Below are 19,370 nucleotides of genomic sequence, written 5' to 3'. Positions count from 1 at the left end.
ATGGAATAATTATAAAGTGCATTGTTTTACCATTATTTTGTTTTAAAGAAATTTTTTACCCTGTAATTTTTTTTCATATCGTTTTAAGAAGAAAGAAAAAGGTTTCTAGATTTTTAAAACATGCTAATATTACTATATCTGACATCATCTTAATAATCACTATAAATATATATATTTTTCTGCATATTTAATTTAGTTTGCTTGCTTAAAGTTTAGGTAGTCTTTAGTCAAATTCATTTCCAAGTACCTCTATTTGTCACTAGTTTTATAGCTTTGTTTCTAGGGCTAGAAACAAAAGAATAAAGAGATTGTTGAAAAGAATTCTGTTTACAATACAACGTCTATGTCTGTGACATGATTAGGTGGGTCACAGAAATCGGCACAACACCCGAACAAAATTATATATATATATATATATATATATATATATATATATACACGTGACATTTTACTCTTGTAGAGTAATACAATATTTGATAAGGTATAAATATACATTTTACAAATTAAATAAACTCAGTTTTGGACGTCACACAATGTTATTGAAGCTTTTTATTAAGCTTAAAAGAACACACAATTTATGGATAATAAATCTGTTAACTGCTCTGTGGAGATCCTTAAAACACACCTGATGGACACATGCTGAAATATTGTCTGTATTTAAAGGGTCCTCAGAGACTCTGGACCCCAGATAATGAGGCCGTATAAAATATCTGGTCATTGCAGCGTTGATTGACAGCCTTGAGGTGGACGTGAGAGTTCAGTAAGAGTTCTTAAAAAAGACCACAATACAAAATGAAACTGTAGCGTGGCAGTTAACAGGATTAAAGGATTTACAGTAAGCTTTAGTTCTAAGCTATTAGCACAGGTTCTCATTTTCTAACACATTTCATGATAATTTTTTGCTATTTTATCACATGTAGGCTAAGCGTAATCTCAAAACTCAAATACTTCCTTCAAAAACATTCTCTTTTATCAGAATCAAACTGGCCTCACAAACCCTGCACATAGGCCTATGTATTTTCATGCGCAACGAACACTATAGTGAAATTAATTCAAAACACTGTAATTCAGAAATAAATTTGATGCTTACATTTTATGAATGAGAAAAAAACTAAATGTTTTAATACCATTATTCCACCTTTCCTCATTTGGCTTTCTTGTTTTGTAATCCACAAGATGGCGCTAAATAACAACAGTTAACACACTCTTCCATCCATTTTGGACGGAGCTCCAATTTTCTCTAGCCTACTACATTCCATTATCAATAATCTGCGAAATTCATACCTTTGCAAATAGACGAAGAACCATCATGGATGCTCTCATGGTTAATCCCAAACGTTTTGCACCCCTTTCAGCACTTTTGAGACCCTTTTCTTCCCTGTAAAATCAGACTATTGAACTCTAACTCAGATGCAGCATGCTAGGCATTTGCTAAAGAGGGACAGCTACTTCTAATGGGCTATATGCACGCATAAGTTCCGCATTTGACGTAAGGATGCTCGTCCATTTCCGGTTGTGGAGATTAAAGCGGAGGAAAACCGGAGAAAACGGGATTATGGCAGAGTCTTCAATATTTACTGTCCTCCCGTCTTTGAAACGAAACGTACATACGTTTAGATGTAATTTTATATATAGTTATGTTTATTTGATATAATTTTAAAAAGAAGCATAAACACAACGAGGGGTGTCTGTTTTATCTGTTTTTGTGACTAACGTTTCATTAGTATAACCATGGAGTATAAAATTCAATATTAATTCTCGGTATTGCATTGGACTCTATGATCGGCGGAAGTTATCGAGCATCCTTAATCCTTCACCGGAAATAACGCAGTGCATAGAGCCCATAGTCAAAATCAAGCCGAAGTGCAACAGCTGCAGATGTTCCTCAGCGTTCCAATTGAAGGTGTTGCTGTTAATGCTCACATAAGTAAAACAGTGTGAAACACACCCAAGTTGATTTAGTGTTATGGAGCTTGGAGTGGAAAGCATGGTTGGTGGAAAACTGTGGTAGGTCTACTAAGTGCCTTATTATATATTGCATTTGAAAATCCTGGTCTGTTCTGTAGAAGAATCTCTGAAATACTGAGCTGAACGTGCATTTGCCCTCACATAAATCAAGGTATTTTTCTACATATGTGTAAAAACTTGACATTAAATGTAAAGATCAACATTCAGTGAATATTTTTTGGGCCTGAAAAGAAAAAAGAAAAACGTTTTTTTTTTTTTTTTTGGCCCTCATCCATCACAATATCAGCTCAAACTCTATTAAATTTTCAAGGTTGTTTTAATTTTATATGTCATTTAAAAAAAATATTTCTCTTAATTATAGTTTTTATATGCATCTGTTGTTTATTTAAAAATGAATGCATATCTATGTTTAAACTGGTTTTGCACAATAACCTCTATCACTCCACAGTCGTGCTGAAAGGAAATAAAAAATGAAAACCACATTTTTTTGTTCATCCTCCATCCTGCTGAGTGCATGATTCTTGGCACCTGTATTCAGTTTCCATTGAGGACAGAATCCTGTGGAAGCCATCTGTTGTGATCTCTCCATCCTCAGGCTTCTGATCCAATGTTCCTCCCTTTCCCTAAATCACTAATAAATGAGACTTTGATTAGGGATGGTGAAGCTGATCATCCAAACCACAACAGTGCTAACTTACTCAGGCGTGACCATCAAACTATTACCTATCTGCTCCTCATAATCAGCATGCTGATCACGCTAATCACATCAAAGGGAGAAATATATATTCCAAGAGAGACTAAAGCACTTTCAAGAACACGCAATTTTTCCACAGTAGAAGCATCTTGTTATTAAGAAGGAAAAGGAGGGAAAATCTGAGCTTTAATATTGGCCTAACAATTAGTGAAAGGAGTGAAAGGACCACTAAAATAATATTTAAATGAAAAACAAAACTGCTTTTTAAGCATGTTTTGGCTAGTGATTTAGCAATAATAATTAACTAGTTTTCTAGAAAATAGTGTGTGTTTTTTTAAGGAAATCACGGAAGCCCTGAGCCACAACGTAAAAAATAAATACAATTTAAAAAATCCTTAAAAAAATGCTAGCATTTCAAGATTAAAGTCGTAATATTTTGAGAATAAAGTAATTTTTTGAGAATTAAGTTTTTTTTTATATAAATATTGTGGTTCAGGGCAGTGCTTATCCATGCAAAATTCACAGCTAAAATGCTGATGGTTCTGATTGGCTGCTAGGCTACTGCTGGGTGGTAACTTTTAATAAGGTGTTCTGATTGGTTGAAGATGGTTGCTGACTGGTCCATGGCAGAGCCATATAGAGATAGACTTTCTATGTAATTAACTACTCAACTTCATCCCATAAATGACTTAAAGGAGAACTCCGGCGCAAAATGAACCTTTGGTCTAATAAAACATCGGTACCTAGTCAATCGTTCTCTGAGTTTTGTTTTCATGATAATTGAATGTAAAGCATTTAGTGTATAATGCTAGTACTGGGGGCATTTACTAAGTAAAAATAAATCGCTAGTTTATACCACTAACAAGACTCAAAATAGCCCCACACTAACTCTTTACATTCGATTATCATGAAAACAAATCTCATAGAATGGTTGACTAGGTACCAATGTTTTATTAGACCAAAGGTACATTTTGCGCCGGAGTTCTCCTTTAATTAGAATTTTTTGTCATAATTAGAATTTACAAAAGCATGATTTAGTGGAAGAATTGGCTTCCATACATAATCAGTCATCTCAAGTCAAGGTTTCCCCTCCACTAACCTTTGTGGGAATAAAACCTTTAATTAGCAGAAGATGCCTGAGAACTGCAGCATATTGTTTCCTCACTTCTGATATTCAGAGGCATCTGGGGCTTGTGATGGTGTGATCCCTGTGGAGAAGATGATTCTAGTAAAGTCTGCTGGACATCCTGGTCTCCTCGCTCTGGCCTCAAGGCTGTGTCCCAGGAGTGTTTGATGAGGCAGCTCCGGTGCCAGACGACCCATCCCGAATCTCTCGAAAGCAGACCCGAGACACAAGCACTCAATGTGGGCTTATAATCCTGCTTATCATCTCAGGCCAAAAAAGCATTTTTCATCTGCCGCTTCCAATGGAACCAGTTTTATGGTTACTCTGTCCATTGCGTGGATAGAAAACTATTGATGAATAGAAAGGAAGAGGTCACAAAGACAACAGGGTGTAGAAAGAGAAAAAACATATGTATTTCAGAGTTGTCAAAAGTTCATCCTTTAAAAAGTGTCAGGATTGAGAAGGCAAGGCTTGTGCTGATAAGCAGCTGTCACAAACTGACAATGAACACATTGTGAACACATCGTCCGTTAAAGTGCAGTCTGAGGTTATGGTAAGTTGAAACTGAAACCATTAGGAAAGCGTTCTTTGCTGGTTTTAGTGGCTATGAATGTCGCTCATATCAACGTGTGCATGGGCTCACCCACAAAGGGGAGATAAAAGGTAAAAGAGTTATATTTTTGAGCTATCTAAGGTAAGACACTACAGGTGGATAGGGTAATTTTTTAACTAGCAGATATAACCATGAAACTTTCCCAGTTGATTACCTAGATTAAGAGATTAAGATGAGAAAAAAAATATTACAAGTTTTCTCTAATTTAATGTTTAAACATGCAAATGAGGCATTGTCTAATTAAATATGCACTAATTTGCATATATGTAAAAAAAAAAAATCTGAGTATTGGATAAAGCCAGGTTCAAAATTCTTTTTTCATTGTGTTCACATATTAGATGAGAAAAAAAAAATACAGAAGGATTTATGGATATCTACTTTTGTTATCCTGTAAATCAGAATATACTGCCAATTGCCTTAAAAAATATTTTCGCCATGTTTTTTGGAATAAAATGTTAAATAAACCAGGCTAGGAATAAAATATTTACAACTCCCTCTGTAAATATCTTAATATAACTAGGTACAAGACTGGAAAGTTTGGTGTCTATAGGTGCTACTAAAGTGGAGATTTCGGACTTGGAGTATGAGAGAAAAGTCATTTTGAGAACTGGCTTTAAAGATTTAGCATCAGCCAATGAGATTTCACATTTAGAGTTAAATTCCCCCTTTACGTCCGACGCACATGGCACCCTGTCAATACAACGCATTCTCACCCCAAGGCGTCACCTTTGACCATGCTTCAATATTTGACGTATAGGCGCCCTTTAGCGTCAGTTACATGACGCGATCCTACGGCGTCATCTAACTGACGCTAAAGGAAAGCGTCAGTTAGATGACGCGGTTAGGTTTAGGTCTGGGGTGGGGGTAGGGTTACACGCGATCCTAGGGCGTCATCTAACTGACGCTAAAGGGCGCCTAAAGGGTCAGATATTGAAGCAAGGTCAAAATGCTTCCCAAGGCGTGACGCCTAGGGGGTGAGAATGGGCTAGTCAATATGAGACGCAGATATATAAGGGCCAGAAGGCGCCTCCTAGTGGTCTAAGTCTAACCCTAACGCCACCCCAGACCTAAACCTACCCAAAACCGAAGAGTGTTATGCGTGTCGGATTTAGACACAATGTCAAAAGCGTCACTATATGACGCCCTATAGGATGAGAATTCGTTGTTATCTTACAGAACATTATTGTGTTGTATTTAAATGATTTTTCTGTTCACACAAAAATCATTTTTCCATTCCACTGTACTGCTTTTCCATTGTTTTAAAGGGAAAGTTCACCTTAAAATCAAAATTCTGCAATTAATTACGCAGGTAATTAGGTCGTTCCAAACCCGTAAGACCTTTGTTCATCTTTGGCACACAAATTAAGATTTTTTTGATGAAATCCAAGAGCTTTCTGCTATATATATATATATATATATATATATATATATATATATATATATATATATATATATATATATATATATTATTTTTTTTTTTCTTCTTCTTCACAAAATTGACCAGAAAGGACATGGCATCACCAAGGATTTCACCAATATGGCATTATAATTGGAAACTGTTCATTTACAGTATGAGCACCTGTCATAGTGCATTGTTTTTAATCAATTCTGATTCATAAAATTGAATTCCATCATTTGTTTTCTTGTTGAATATCCAGCTTTGTCCTGGGCCTTATTGACTGAACAAAGGTTCAGTACATTTGTTTTATAATGTTTTAGTAAGAAGTCTATATGCTCATCAAGGTATTTATTTGGTCAAATATACACACTTAGAAAAAAGGGTTCATTTGGGGTTTTATATACTGTATGAAGCATAGGGTTCTTTCCTCAACTCCAAAGAACCTTTTATGATGAAATTTGGCACAAAGGTTAGGCTATTATTCATTCATATATTACATTATTCTGCAACATTTTGTGGTTGTAATTAAGGCGTCATCTAACTGACGCCTTGGGAAGCATTTTGACCATGCTTCAATATCTGATGCTTTAGGCACTCTTTAGCGTCAGTTATGACGCCCTAGGATCGTGTCTAACCCTTACCCTACCCCAGACCCAAAGCTACCCGCGTCATCTAACTGATGCTTTACCTTTAGCGTCAAGTAGATGACGCCCTAGGATCGTGTCAACCCTAAAGGGTTTTTATTATTAAACCCTTAAAATGGGTTCTGTATGGGCTATATGCACGCATAAGTTCCGCATTTGACGTAAGGATGCTAGACCATTTCCGGTTGTGTAGATTAAAGCGGAGGAAAACCGGAGAAAACGGGATTATGGCAGAGTCTTCAATATTTACTGTCCTCCCGTCTTTGAAACGAAACGTACATACGTTTAGATGTAATTTTATATATAGTTATGTTTATTTAATATAATTTTAAAAAGAAGCATAAACACAACGAGGGGTGTCTGTTTTATCTGTTTTTGTGACTAACGTTTCATTAGTATAACCATGGAGTATAAAATTCAATATAAATTCTCGGTATTGCATTGGACTCTATGATCGGCGGAAGTTATCGAGCATCCCTAATGCTTCACCGGAAATAACGCCGTGCATAGAGCCCATAGAACCTTTTAGGGGTTCCAAATACGTAGCGTTGATAGAACTTTTTAAGGTTCTAGAAGAACCTTTTCTTCAAAGAGTGTCAGTAATATTGCAAAATATTTTTTTATTTTAATATATTTTAAAATGTAATGTATTAATATGATGAGAAAGCTTAATTTTCAGCAGAAATGATTCCAGTCCTCAGTGTCACATGATTCTCCAGGAATAATTATGATTTTTTAATTCTGAAAATTTGCTGATTTGATGCTCAAAAAATATTTCTTTTCTATTTATGTTGAAAACGGTTGTGCTGCTAAACATTTTTGTGGATACAGTGATACTTTTTTTTTGATGAATAGAAAGTTCAATAGAACAGGATTTCATTGAAATAGAAATCTTCTGTAACATCATCTAAATGTCTTTACTGTCACTACAGTGAATGAATAAAAGTATTAATTTCTTTAACAAAAAAAAGAAATCACTGACTCCAAACTTTTAAACAATAAATGTTAGTGAAAAGGGTTAAAAAAAGTCCCTTAAATGTTGACTTATATATAACTGGCCTGAATATTCAAAGTGATAAATATGATGCCAAAGCCAAATAATCGCTTGCTACACTTTCCATCAAAGAGAGGCAGCTGATCTAAGGCCCAGCTTCAATATCTTTATTTGTCATTATAGAAAGGTGCTGAGATTGACCACTCAGTTCTTGGCTATAAGGATACAGCTCTTGTTCTGATTTTATCTCCTGCTGTGTTCCTGGCCACAGGCCCATCACCAGGCGCACTGACCTGAAAGGAAATCCCTCATTTAACAGTCGCCGGGAGAACTATCACATAACACCGGGGCCAATTCATTCAGCCACAGAGCAGTCACACCTAACCAAAGGTCATCTGTCCCACAGAGCTTTGCATTTATTAGCAAAATCTTCTCCCAAGGGGAGTTGATTTTGCAAAACCTCTGCTCATAATTTTCCTCTCAGGTTAATCAGACAAGTTTCACTCACTGATTATTCGAAACTCTAAATGTATGTGTTTTGGTACATGAACATTGGCGTACGTCATGCTGTGGCGGTGACATCATTGTCTAAAAACTGTAATTAGTACTTGGATGAACAGATTTTCAGACATACATGACTACACTCAAGAACAGCACTCTGCTGTTTCCTTCTAAGAAACACATCAAGTCTAAATGAAGAGGTGTTATGCATGATTGTGATGTTAACTGATTTGCATAATTCCTAATTACAATTCCGATGGTGAAACAAGCAGACACAACATGTTAAAATAAATCAAGCCATCAGTCTTAGAATGGGCTCAGTGTATAAAAAGTAGAATTAAACTAGAATTTCTGTTAATGAATCCAAGTTTTAGCTGGCTTTACCAAGCTAATAGCTTGATCTAATTTCTTAATTGGGATTCAAATTAAGGTCAAGCAACTCCTACAGCACAGTGATTTAGAAGATTCAGTCTTAAAGAAGCCACACACTGGTCCATTCATTTCAGAGCAGATTAGGATTATACTGGCATATATTTGAATAAAGCGTAACAATGTTGAATATCGTGTTAATTATTTGTTCCTGTGTAGTTATTCATTAATGAATGAAGCAATATGCAACTTGAGGCTAGTGATTTTTGCCAGGGCTGCATAAAAGGTTGGCAACAGCAATAAAAGACCAAATGTCATATTAATAAAAATGATCAGAATAATTCTAATGGCAAGTAATATAGTTAATTAGAGTGTTTGTTGAAGCTACAGTAAATATCTAAATATCCTAACAAAAAGATTGTTTTAAAGAAAAACCTGTTTAAAGCTGTGTGATTTTTACCCCCATCTAGCGGTGAAAAGGTATATGATCATCCAGTAAATATTAGTTTCTGTTCCTCTCAATTCCGATTTCGTTTTAACTCCTTTGGTGGCCTATGTAGTCCAAGATTAACATGGCTTCCAGTTCGACCTCGTCCATGAGTGTTAACTCAAACGTAAACGCGAAAGGCGAAGCTTGAATTAACGGGTATGTCCCTCTTTGCTTGGCGAATGTACATTCAAGATGGAGGGGCAACATGGCGACCGACATTAGAACCCCTTACCCGTATGTATTTTCAAAGGCATATTATACACTCACGAGAATACTTTATTACTTAAACGAAGTAAATATACATTAATGAGCACATATATTTTTTGAAAGAACTAGTGTTTTTAGCTAAGAATAAACTAAAAGAGTTACACAGTGTAGCTTCAAGACATTAATACTTGTTTTCATAGATTTCATCTTGAATATAAATTATTTTGTTTTACTGCACTGGCAGATTTTTTTCTCCCTAATTTTAAGTATAAACAAATGTACATTTATATTTAAGTATAAATATATAGGTCTTGTTTTAGGAATCTTGATGTTTGGAAAATAAAACACCAGGATTTGCAGTGTTTTAATAAAGCACTTACATGCCATAAAACAAGCTTTTTGTTTCTGGTAATCTATTGAGTTGTGTTATGATGTGAAACTGTTTGCTGTAAAAAAACCACAACAACATCTTGACTGCATGCTCTGAGCTTCACCCAACTGGCAAAGGTTTATCATACTTCTATCTTTACTGGAAGAAAAATAATTTCCACAGACCTATTAATATTAATCTTTCTTTAGACAAGAAAATATGCTTACTGCACTCTACAAGCCAAATGACTCCTCCTGTCCTGTGCTTACTTGCAAGGTCTTTCATAACATCAGAAGAGCATCTCAAGGGTTCGCTCTTTCACCTCTTCGCTCCACAAGAACAGACCTTTCATCTGTCTTTTCATCTGGTTCGCTTCCAGGGAAATGCTGGCACAAACATATATTCACATGCACTCATGAACATACACAAGCAGGTGTGAGAAATATGAAATGATTTTCTGCTGCAAATTGTGAAATCCAGTTAGACTGTTTTCACAGCTGTGTGATAGGCGCCAGTATAGGGCCAGACGGAGCAGCGCATTAAAAAAAAAAAAAATCAAACCTTAGGGAAAGATACGTTCTTGAAGAATGTTAAAAATCAAGCCTTAGGGAAAGATACACTCTTGAAGAATGTTTTATATTGCAATGCTTCATTATGGTGGTTGAGACAGTGACCAGTGAGGAAGTGGCATGTTTTGTGGTGCATTTTTCATTTTTCCACAGCATTTTTCCATAGCTATGTAAAGTTGTATACTTATGGAATTGACTAATCATGTAAATAAGCTTATGCCGGGTACAGACTAGACAATATTTTTGACTGAAGTTACTGTGTAGGGGAGCGAGAACTAGGGATTCTTTTTTTTTTTTTTCACAGGCCAATGCAACACAAATTTTGGTTCATTTACATTTAGCCCTTTTTACTATTTTATCATTTATTTGTAATAAACACTTTAAGTGGGCTATTGAAAAAAAAAGAGTAATTTAAATGTTTAATTCTGTTTTTTAAAACATACACGCACAGTGTGACTGCAGCAGGTGCCCCTTTAGCGTCAGTTAGATGATGCCAGGATCGCGTGTAACCCTACCCCAACCCCATACCTAAACCTAACCGCGTCATGTAACTGACGCTAAAGGGCGCCTAAAACGTCAAATATTGAAGCATGGTCAAAGGTGACGCCTTGGGGTGAGAATGCGTTGCAGCAACTGAATCTTACCTGTTAATCCTGGACCTGGCTTTTAGACCCGTTCACAATTTGGTGTTGGGGGAATTTCTCACTTGAACTGAGTTAATAGGTCCCTAGACATGAAAAAAAAAAAAAATTAACAGAGATGCTCGACCACCATAGTGCCACGAATTACGTAATTTTCAAATCAAATATGTCTGCCATCGGATGATGAAGAATATCCAATTTTATTTGTTTCTGATTGTTTATACACATGTAATACCTCTATTTAATTGTGTTATGTGGAATTCATTTCGGCCATTGATATGACCATATTGCATGCTTTTGACCTAGAAAGGGCATGGTCAATGTCGTTTTCCTATTCTGAAGAATCTCAAAGACATGTACAGTACATGCAAACTAACTCAAATACAGTATGCCCTGTGTATTTGCACAACTCTAGATAGAGTTCACTGCACACATGCCAACTCTCCCGATTTTTCCGAGAGACTTTCTGAGAGAATTTAAAATGCCCTCCCGAAAATCTCCTGGACCGACGTTTCTCCCGATTTCCACCCTGACAACAACCATCCGTCACTGGGCGCCGTTTCAGACCGAACAATAATAGGGGAAAATGAAGAAAGAAGAGACCATGGTGAATAAAACGAGAAAACATGCCTGCAAATTCCTAACAGAATGAAAAGAAAAAAAGAAAAAAGAATTCATGTTCATCCACAGCTCGAAGGGGAGGGGATATCCCGGCTGTCGGTTTTTCATTTTTCCCGGGAAACTCCTGTAATTTGCATGGGCGAAATTCCCGAATAATCCAATCAATATGTTTGTCTAATGTTGACCAGTTGCCAGATTTGATTAAATGCATTAGGCTATATTCACACAATCCACAACCCGGAAGCGTGATAATCCTCTATTACAATAATATTTAAACAGACGTTCCTGTGCCAGGTAATTTGATTTGAGAGACGTAGAACCATTTGGTAAGGAACGATGAATGTGATTCTCACAAATAGCTGTGAAAGTGTCGTTCACATACAAGAACATGTTTTAGAAGTTAAACTTCCAGTTTCACACGGCATGCTGCTGTCATGAACTTCTCAGAGACACGACGGTTGAGGATCGAAATGCAAAATTAAAGGGTAATCCAGAATCGTAATCCAATTCCAGGCAAAGTTCATACACAAACAAACAATCCAAATACACGTAACTGAGAAATCCAACAGAACAGGCAGAGAATCAAAAGAACCATGCAGGAAATGTGAAAAACCAGCTACAATGGCTCAGAATTACAGTTTGACACAAGTCTTAACAATGAGCGACTGAATGGCCAGGCTTATAGGGTGAGCTATGTAGTATCCTCAGTACTAATAAATAAACAACAGACATCGAGGTAGCTTTAGCTGGGAGTTTACTGAACACCAGTCATCAGTGCAAACATTGTCAGCCAGTACAACACACAAGCCTGCAGATTCTTCCTCGGCTATATACCCCACTACCCCTGACTGATCTACCACTGCCACCTAGTGGACAATTCTAATAACTCTCCCGATCTACCACATTCCTTCCCCCTTAAGCTGTTGCCTTCATCCCAAATCCCCAAGTCACGCTACATGTGCCAGTGATATTAACATTTTTTTTTTTTTTTTTAAACTTTAGCATTTTTTTTTTTCATAGTCCACACTCATAGTCCTTCAAATACTTTGGTTTTGACACAGTTCTCAATGACCGGCGTACCGGTGCAATCGCGGATAATGACTGTCTTGGAGTACCTGGAGGTTGAAAGTCCATCACTACTGGTTTGGCTTTTTCCAAAACAGGTTTTTCCACACTCTGAGTGTTTGTCTCTGGAACACCGCCAGTTTCCTCGGGAATAGATGTCTCTGATGCTGCAACATCGACCGCTGAAGATTCAGACAACCCCAAGGGTTCCATAATCTTTGGTTCCATCCAGTCCCTATCCTCAGAACTGGCCAATATCTGGTCAACGTGTCTGCGTACCATGCTGCCACCTCCTAGCATGACCTTGTAAGAGACAGGACCCGTTCTCTTGATAATAAACCCGGGAATCCACTTAGGTCCATGACTGAAATTCCTTGTGATCACTGCATCTCCCTCCTGGAAACTTCTCCCTGAACCTTGCTTATCATGATATTTCTTTTGAAAGCTCTGTTGCCGTTCCACTCTCCTTCGGCGGTCTGGATGAATTAAATCTAAGGTCGATCTCAACTTCCTGCCTTGTAACATTTCAGCAGGCGACAGCCCTGTCGTTGACTGTGGTGTAATGCGGTAACTAAACAACACCCTTGATACTCTAGTGGCGATGCTTCCCTCACCTGCCTTCTTCATCATTGCCTTGAATGTCTGAACGCCACGTTCAGCACAACCATTAGAGGAAGCATGATAAGGAGCAGAGGTGACGTGTTCAATCCCATTCTTCTGCATAAACTCTCGGAATTCTGTACTCACAAAACATGAGCCATTATCAGACACAATTGTCTCTGGTAATCCTTGATTACTAAAGCTCTTCCTTAGACATTCAATTGTGCTGGCTGAAGTTGAGGTCGTTACAGGGTATACATCCATCCACTTGGAATGCGCGTCCATCAGAAGAAAAAACATATGTCCCATAAAAGGTCCTGCATAATCAATATGTAACCTTTGCCATGGTTTGCTCGGCCACTCCCAGGGATGAAGAGGTGCTGGAGCTGGAGAGTTACGATGTTCTTGGCACGCTACACATCTTTTAACAACTGCTTCAATGTCGGCATCTAACTTTGGCCACCAGAAGTAGCTTCGGGCTAATGCCTTCATTCGAGTGATGCCAATGTGCCCATGATGTAGCTGCTGTATCAAGGCGTTCCGGCCTGGCGGCGGTACCACTGCCCTTGAGCCCCACAGTACACAGCCATCTTGCACACTTAACTCTGTTTTCCTTACAGCATAGGGTTGGAACACTGGGTCCCCTTCTAGTGGCGGCCAGCCATGTTGGACGAATTGGGCCACTCTGGACAACACAGGATCTTTGCTTGTCCATCTACTCATTTCTGCAGCTGACACAAGGGTCACATTCTCCAACATCAGCACTCGCTCCTCCTGCTCTTTCTTGACAGAAGGCTGATATAGCGGAAGTCGACTCAACGCATCGGCATTGCCATGATGTTTGCCGGGCTTGTAAACCATCTCGTACTCATACGCTCTCAAGGCAACTGCCCAACGTTGTATCCGCGGCGAAGCCATTTGAGGCACAGCCTTCATCTCATTAAAAAGAGCCAGTAGTGGTTTGTGGTCCGTGCAAATGACAAATCTTCTTCCATATAAATATTTGTGGAACCGCTGAATGCCAAACATCACCGCCAGACCTTCTTTGTCCAGTTGGGAGTAGTTTAATTCCGCTGACGTTAATGTCCTAGACATAAAACTGATTGGTCGTTCCTGCCCATTTGGCATGCGATGCGACAGCACCACTCCCACCCCATAAGGAGAAGCGTCGCAGGCCAGGATCAGATCTTTTTGGCTGTCATAATGTACCAACACATCAGACGACAGCATGAGTCGCTTGGACTCCTCAAAAGCCTGCTCCTGTTCGGCCTTCCATTTCCAAGTGGTTTCTTTCCGTAATAGTCCATGTAAAGGCGACAACAATGTTGACAGGTGTGGGAGGAATCTATTGTAATAGTTAAGCAGTCCTAGGTACGCTCTCAGTTCTGTGACATTAGTCGGTGCCGGGGCTTCTTGTATGGCCCTGACCTTATGTGGCAAAGGGTGAACGCCAGATGCATCTACTTTATGACCAAGAAACTCCGCTTCCTGTTCCATGAACACACATTTGTTGCGCTTCAAGCGAAGACCAGCTTCCCGCAGTCGTGTTAACACCTGATTCAGCGTTGCAAGGTGACCCTGGTCACTCTGGCCTGTCAGCAAAATGTCGTCCAGATAGACGGCCACATTCGGGATGCCGGCCACCAGACTCTCCATCATTCGTTGAAAGATAGCTGGACTGGAAGAAACACCAAATGGAAGACGATTCACCTGAAACAGGCCTTTGTGCGTATTAATAGTGACATATGGCTTAGATGTCTCATCAAGGATCACTTGCTGATATGCATGGCTCAGATCCAGTTTACTGAACCTCTTTCCGCCTGACAACTTCTCAAACAAGTCCTCCAATTTCGGTATGGGATACTGCTCAAGCTTCGATACCTTGTTGACAGTGAGCTTATAATCGCCACAAATGCGCACAGAATTATCAGCTTTTAACACAGGCACGATCGGAGCTGCCCACTCTGAGAACTTCACTGGCTCAATAACCCCCTGTTTTGTGAGTCTCTCTAACTCCATCTCCACTTTTTTTCTCATGGCATAGGGAACAGCCCGGGGTTTATAGAACTTTGGACTCACCCCTTCTGTGATGTATATTTTTGCTGGTGGACCTCTCCAGGAACCAAGCTCCTCCTTGAACACATCTTCATTTTGCCGTAGCACATACTGCAATGTCAACTCTTGCTGCTCCATCTTATTTATACTCACAAGGTTAATTCCCAGCTCCTTTATCCATGCCCTGCCTAACAGGTTTGGACCTGGCCCTGTTACCACCACTACTGGTAGCTGTTTGATGTGGTCTTGGTACCTCACAGTCACGCTTGCCACTCCTAATGTTGGTACTTTTTCGCCCGTGTAGGTTTTCAACGTCATGGAGCAGTCATGCAACTCTTGGGTGCCCCGTGTCCCTAACTTGTCATATTCAGCCTTTGCCAAAATTGTCACGCTACAGCCAGTATCCACTTCAAATTCCACAATGTTCTCATTTATTTTAAGCTGTGCAGTAATGGGATCAATTTTTGTTAACTTTGGCTCTGTTAGATTGTACATTGTAAAAACATCTTCGTCACTCGTGACATTCTCCCCAGATTCACTTATATGATGCGCTGACTGATTTTTAACATTTCTAAACCTTCCAGACTGCTTGTGCTTCCCTCTTCCCTCTTCCTTAAGCGTCTGGTCCCCCAGAGGCGAGGATTTGCACACTCTCTTCAAATGTCCCTTTTTTCCACAGCCATGGCACTTTTCATTGACAAAACGACAGACACTTGCCATATGTTCACCCCCACACCGGTAACATGTCAATGGTTTTGCCTTTCCTTGCCATTTATGGTTTGACTCCACATTATGCACTAACAGTTGATTACTGACATTACTCCCGATGCCCTCCACAGTTTTCAATTGCAAATCACGGAGATCTCTATTTGCTGTCTCAATGGCCAGTGCCACTTTCAAAGCTTTTTCAAATGTGAGTTCAGGCTCCGCCAACAATCTCCTCTGCATGCGATCGTCCGCTATGCCACACACGAGCCTGTCACGTAGCATCTCTTTTAACTTATCGCCATAGTTGCAATGTTGCGCAAGCTCTCGTAGCACTGCCACGTACTCCATCACAGTTTCATTCACTGCTCTAGTCCGAGAATTAAACTTAAATCTTTGGACAATTTCACTGGGCTTTGGGTTATAATGCGACTGCAGCAAGTCCGTCAAATCTTCATATGATTTTTCGCCAGGCTTGTTTGGACTCAATAAGTTCCTCATTAAACTGTATGTCCGACTGCCAACAGAGCTTAACAATATTGCCCTCTTTTTCTCCTCATCCTCAATCTCATTTGCCACGAAAAAATGTCCCAATACCTCGACGTATTCCTCCCATGTTTGGGTCTGACTGTCAAAAGCAGTAAGTGTTCCTACCATCGCCGTAGCCATCTCGACGTTTTGTTAGCGTTAGCTGCCTCGTCACTCGACTTCCGTCCAATATCCGCGTGATTTACTCACAAGCTTCTTCCGAGCTCAGCCGCCATCCTTGTCGCCAAATGTAGTATCCTCAGTACTAATAAATAAACAACAGACATCGAGGTAGCTTTAGCTGGGAGTTTACTGAACACCAGTCATCAGTGCAAACATTGTCAGCCAGTACAACACACAAGCCTGCAGATTCTTCCTCGGCTATATACCCCACTACCCCTGACTGATCTACCACTGCCACCTAGTGGACAATTCTAATAACTCTCCCGATCTACCACAGCTAATAAGCGTGGCAAATGAGATACAGCTGAAACCAATCGCGGAAGATGAGTTTGACCAATTGATTATGGGGAACGTAGTCCTTGATGGAATGGCAATGAACAAGGGGAGAGTGTCCTCTGGTGGACAACCAGTGCACTCCAGCTGGTTTCTTTCTACCAGTTAAGCTAGAAAATTAATAATTTCATTACATATTTAAAAAAAACAAAAAAACAATCAATTTATCATTCATAAGATATTTATTCATTTTATTGATAGTGCGATCCATGTGCGCAAAAGGCAACATTTTACCATGAATATGGTTCCATATTCAGTATCAGTCCATTTCAGGTAATGCTTTTTTTAATACTCATTTGCCTCAAAATACTCTTTAAAAAAAAAACTTACTGTGCCAGTCAAGATGAGGGGACTGATTCACTTTTTTTTTATTCCCTCTGTGTCTGCTTGTGTTCCAGTCAACATGTCAGTGATGTCCAGGTTGACCGGCCGATTTAAGTCACAGTGTGGTCTGCCCATGCTGACTCAGAGGAACAAAGGGAAATAAATCATGAAAGCCACATCTTACAGAGTTGCCCACCCAGTAGACAGTGGAGTTCAGATCTCAGACATACATTCTGAAACAGCTCTCCTCTCCCATGAGTCTCAGCGAGTTAGGCTGGGCAAAACCAATGTTTGGAATGAATAATTGGTTGGTTAGTCAAAGATCTTTCATTTGGTCTGCAAGTTGAACTGTTTCTGTGTTTATTATATTCAGAAATGCTGTAAAGTGGAGGAAATGTTTATATTTTACATGTGGTTTGTTTTCAGTGCCACACACAACTTATGATAAATGAGAAAATTGTTTATTTAAAATAGGCTAGGCGTTAAACAGTACAGTCAGCCAGTCATTATCACAAAATACATCCCGACAGGGTTTATTTTGTGAAAATATCTTACAGTATCCTTCTAATTAAATAGCTGGATTCGTACCAAATAAATAAATATGGACATAAAATGTGACTATATTCAACAGAACACTTTATCAAAACGTGCATAGAGCTATAAATATTTGATAGGTCTATATAAAAATATAAATTTATTTTTGTGACTTCACAGCTACAAACATATGTTCTAAAATAATTAAAATAAAGTTACGAAAACTATTTCGGAATGTTCTCAGAACATTCAAAGCATTATTATTATTATTATTATTTTAAAGGGAATGTTTTCTCAATTGTATCACTTTTGCACAATGTACAAATTATATGATCAATAAGTTATACCAACAAACGTTTTTAGATCGCTTTAACTCATCAAAATAAGTTAAGCAATTTTCTACTTCTACAAGTTTCAACTCATTTTTTTTTAGTTTCAAGTCAGTTTAATGCAGTTTATATTGAAATGACTTAAACATCCAAATTGATTGTATAAAAGTTTATAAAATTTTTAAAGTACATAAAATGAGAATATTTATTTTAAATTGTGTCTGAACCATCTGAAAAAATAAGTAATACCTAAAATGTTTTAGAAAAATATTCTATGAATGATGTATAAATAACATTTTTTTGCTTCGGTTTGATGGCTGGGTTTAACCATCTTCATTTCATTAAATGATTAAAGGACTTCACAAAATGTTTTCTTATGTTGTTGCAGTTCGGTTGGTTGAGGACAGACAGGACAGAACGTCCTGGTTTCAACAGGACAGAAAGTCTCTCTTTGTACATGACATTGTAATCATTTTCTTACCACTACAGCTATTGTTATTGAGTAACATTTGTTCATAAGTTCAAAGAGAAATTTTCTTCCAGAAAAACTAAGTGAGGAGCATTTTATTAGCAAAATGAATATGGAAATGTTTATTAAAAAGGGTATCTGTCCATATATGTCTGTATATGTCCTGGTGCTTGTGAGTTTTGACACATCTAAAATTGAGATCAGATGAAATGTAACACAGAACTATTATGGGTATTACTTTATTAAACTCAGACCGTACCCAAGCTTTATGAGGCTGACATCAAAATTTACACATTCGCAAACCTGACAAAGACTTTTCCATTGTCAGCACAGATCAGTGATGTCTGGAGTTGATATAATGGGATGACATAATGGAAGCCTTCCATGAAGGGTGAAAACACCCCGAGCGCTGAAACTCTCTGGTTCTGCATAGAGACGTGGGGTGTTTTTAAAGAAATAAACACCCATGAACATAAGTTTATGAAAGGATGGTCTTTAGTTCTAATAAAACCTCTGAGGCAGAACAGTTCCTCCAGATGCATGAATTTTTCACTAAGCTTTCATACTCTGTAGGCATAAAAAGTATATAAACCATTATAATTGGAGTGCAGTTTAAAGGAAATGAACGTGCTTAACAACACTTCGTAAGAGAAACTATAATGTCTGCAGTTACCCTGAAAAATACCATTCGTGTCCTGGACGAACTGCCAAACACTAACAAGATTTCCCTCAATTTGAAGAAAATAACTCTTAAGTGCTTCTTGAAAGCTCTTCAAAGGTAGTTAGGCGATGTAAATAATGGATCTCAATACTGAATGTTTTTGGGCTAAATGCCTCTGAGGGGAAAATGATGAAGGTTGAACTTTTCAAGTTCTTCAGAGACCAAAGGTTGTTATTCTTTCTTAGCTAAAATAAACTGAGTATGTATTAATCACTTTATCCTTGGCTTTCATCATTAATACATGCCTTAAATACATTTGAATGAAACACACTGGAATTAAATTTAAACATACTAGCAGGAGGCATGAATGTATGCATG

General features: G+C 38.3%; 1 protein-coding gene across 7 annotated transcripts in view; it reads right to left on the bottom strand.

The window, feature by feature from the left end:
* bicd1a (BICD cargo adaptor 1a) overlaps nucleotides 1–19,370 on the bottom strand; it is a 103,235-nt gene that overhangs the window by 54,820 nt on the left and 29,045 nt on the right. For 3 of the 7 annotated variants that reach the window (XM_089116351.1, XM_089116352.1, XM_089116353.1), the window contains exons 1-4: nucleotides 17,006–17,151; nucleotides 10,589–10,671; nucleotides 3,762–4,135; nucleotides 2,497–2,599 (exon numbers count right to left, since the gene is read on the bottom strand). The gene's annotated coding sequence lies outside the window, so the exon portion shown is untranslated. Of the gene's footprint in view, nucleotides 1–2,496; nucleotides 2,600–3,761; nucleotides 4,136–9,602; nucleotides 9,783–10,588; nucleotides 10,672–17,005; nucleotides 17,168–19,370 lie in introns of those variants that run through there. The other 4 variants (XM_089116346.1, XM_089116348.1, XM_089116347.1 and 1 more) reach the window with 4 other exon arrangements.

Source organism: Pimephales promelas, chromosome 10 (assembly GCF_988280905.1).
Source record: "Pimephales promelas chromosome 10, fPimPro1.hap1.1, whole genome shotgun sequence".
In the NCBI taxonomy this organism is placed as follows: domain Eukaryota; kingdom Metazoa; phylum Chordata; class Actinopteri; order Cypriniformes; family Leuciscidae; genus Pimephales; species Pimephales promelas.
This window is presented reverse-complemented; position numbering and strand designations above follow the sequence as displayed.